Source organism: Sorex fumeus, unplaced genomic scaffold (genome assembly GCF_029834395.1).
Source record: "Sorex fumeus unplaced genomic scaffold, SorFum_2.1 ptg000002l, whole genome shotgun sequence".
NCBI lineage: Eukaryota > Metazoa > Chordata > Mammalia > Eulipotyphla > Soricidae > Sorex > Sorex fumeus.
The window spans coordinates 22,162,909-22,166,419 of NW_026606059.1; positions in this window are offsets into that span (position 1 = coordinate 22,162,909).

Sequence of the window (3,511 nt, forward strand, 5' to 3'; positions counted from 1 at the left end):
AATACGTTTTTGTAACATTTTCAGCAGTTTTTCGTAACAAACAATACAAAATACATTATTTTGGAAGGTGTAATGGTGGTGGGATTGGTGTTTGAATATTAAACGTAATCAAATATTGTGACCTACCATATCAAATGGCAGAATGTCCTGTCCCCGAACCTGGCTATCTTCACCAGTGCCCGTAGGAGGGGGCTGGGTTAAGTTTCCCTCCCTACTCCGAGCAGAGCCCCAGCAGCCGAAGACCTCTGGAACCCAGCCACAGCCATGCTAAGACCACTCTCGGACGATCCTCACGCACAAAGGAACAGGCAGAGGAAGCAAGGCGTGCAGACCTGGGGCTGAGATCTTCAAGACTGTTCTGATCGGGACTGGGTCTCCTCCACCCAGATCCCCCATCTTCCAGTAGCTAGACAGTTACACCCACCAACTGCCATGTAATCCCATCAATGGCCAATATCCAGAGACTATAAAACCAAGCTCCAAGTGCGACCACTTATTGGCAAGCTACTGAGAGTATCCTGCCCGCATGGCAGAGCCTGGCAATATGCCAAAAACAGTAACAATGATGGTCTTCATGGCCCTGAACCTGAAAGAGCCCCCAATATGCCATCGGGCTACACTAGCACGTGGCAGGGACAAATGGAGACATTAATGTCATCTGCTCGAGCAAATTGATGAACAACAGGATGGCAGTGGCAGTGACAGATGCTCAAAGAAAAACAGCATCCTTTACATTAATTTTATCTTTAATTAAAAAATTAAATGATGTAAGATCTAAAGTTAATAGAGAAAAATACATTCTGACTTGTATTTTGCATAGAAAACTCATAAAAAATTCAGTACATATCTAAAAATGTAATTTAGGTAACCTTTTAAAAAAATCGGAAAAAAATTTCATTAAATCTAACTTCATATATTAGAATTATGTATAGTCATTGTTGCATTATTAAAGCAGTTGGTCAGCAAGAGTCCAGAACCTAATTCTTTACCTTCTCTGAAGTAACTATTAACATACAATTCAAAAGTTAGATAAAAAGCCGCTGGGAAGACAGAGAAATCACTCAGCAGAATGCTCGGGTTTAATTCTCTACGTGGTTCCTTGAGCAGCTCAGTGGGTGATATTCATGCACAGAACCAAGAGTAGCCCCTGAAGACCAATGGGTACATCCCAAAAACCAAAAAATGAAAAGAAAACAACAAGATGTTTGAATGTATATGTCACACATAACATTCATAATAGAAGCAACAACAAACCTCTTCAAAAATACAAAGAAATCCACATATATCACCACATTGGAGAGACTGGAGTGCTTATTCAGCTTTCCAAATAACGTTTCATCCCTCATATATAGCTCAGTTAACGAGCAACTATAAATTAAATAGAAAATTGACTCTTTATAATATAATTTATGCTATTGTTACACTATGGTTCTAATTCAAAAATCATTGTCCAAGTGTTCCATGAACGCCTTCATAAAGATACATAAACCTTGAAAGCCATTTATTTCCAGATTTTTTGTGTGTCCATGGCAAGGCACAAAATTTATGGGAACTTATTAGAGAAGCCAGGTTAACAAAGAGACCCTAGTATTGTTGTTAGGACATTGTGCTTATAATGTAAAAGTGTTTAAGCTTTTCTGTCCAAGATGACATTCTTACCATACAATGAATGAAATTCTAGGAGAAGGTGGATACTAATGTTCAACAATGCAGTCTATTCATCCATTCTATTTATTGGGACTTGTAATAATTACAACAGTCCAATTAAAATGACAGTTTGTTTGTAACAAATCCTATTAATTATTGCAATTTTCCTTTTTACAAAAAATATATGTAATTGTCTACAGCATTGACAGTCATAAAGTTTCTGAAGAATAGAGCAATAAATATGACATACTGACATTAATAGAACATTAGAAATTAAAGCAAGATATTGCCTCTAACTTTTGAAGCTCTTTGTATTGCTCATTTCTGAAGATAAATCATCCATTAAGAACAACAAAATGTGGTATTACAGAATATTAAAATATGTACTTGTCACTATTCTTAAAAAAAGTTAATAAAATACCAGAAATGTTGTCTTCAGTCCTCAAAATCTATGTGATAAAAGTATAATCTGAAGAATAATAGACAGGACTCATGATATTTTGTATTATTATTATTATTTCTGCCTGAATATATAAAAATATGCAATTTCTTATGATATAGCTGGAATGAGCAATTGAGATCATTGGATATAAAGAAAACATGTTATATTCAAACCATAAAAATTACTTAGCCTCCAAATAAACACTTAGCATAAATCATCTTAATATTTAACAGTAGAATAAAAAGAGAACAGAAACACATTAATCTTGAGAAATATAAACAGACGAGTCATATAATTTTCTTTCTTTTCTTTCCCTTATACTGTGATAACAATGATATACCTGAGTTTAAATGTTTATGCTGTAGCAGTTATAATGTGTTACTACAGACACCTTTCTTTCCTATTCAGGGCAGCTTTGCATCCTACACTCCATTATCAGATTCTCAAGGCTTGATTTTTCACTTGACCTTATCAGATTCCACTGCTTTGCCTCCTTATATACCACATGTGTGAGATCACGCGTTTATCTGTCTCCTTCTGACTTACTGCACCTAACCTGATGCTGTAATCTCATTCTTGCCACAGCAAAATTTCTTTTTTATTTCTATGCTTACACTGCAATTTCTTTATCCACTCATATGTTGTGGTTGCTTCCTTATCTTGGCTTTTGTGAATAGTTTACAGTGTACATAGGTATGCATAAATCCTTCATAACTTCGGTTTATATTTCTGAGATAAATATCTAAGATTGGAACTGTTGGCTCACATGATAATTCCAAGTCTTCAAAATGGTTTCCGTGGAAGACAGGACAGTCCCACCAACAGTGAATGAGGAATTCTGTTTTACCTCATTCCTTCCAGATTTATTTTATTTACCTTTCTCTTGTTTTGTTTGTAAAGGCAACTCCGTCTTGCATGAAGTGATATCTTATTGTTATTTGCATTTGCATTTCCCTGATCATGTTTGCATGTGTCTGTTGGCCCTCCATATATCTCATTTGGGGAGTGTCTGTTCATTTTTGCTCTCATTTTAGATGGGGTTCACTCTTTTGCTGTTGTTTTGTGAATAATTTTAAAAGCCTCTTATTACGAGTCCTTTGTGATAACTGGTGTGCATGTTTTTCCCATTAAGAAGAAACTCTTTAAATTTTAGTCATAATCTATTTTGCAGTAAAGAAAATTTCTAATTTTATATATTCATATTGCCATTGATTTATTTTTGCTTTTTCTTCTTCAATTTGAGTTGATCATTGAAGACATCTCTGAAGTCACTATCATGGAGCGTGGAGGGTCCAGCATATGTTTCTCTAAAGTATTTTATGGATTCAGATCCATCATCAGGGTCCTTAACTTATTTTTTGATTTATAGTAACTTTATTTTTTAAGTGTATCTGTATACACACTTTTCATTAAATTGCAATT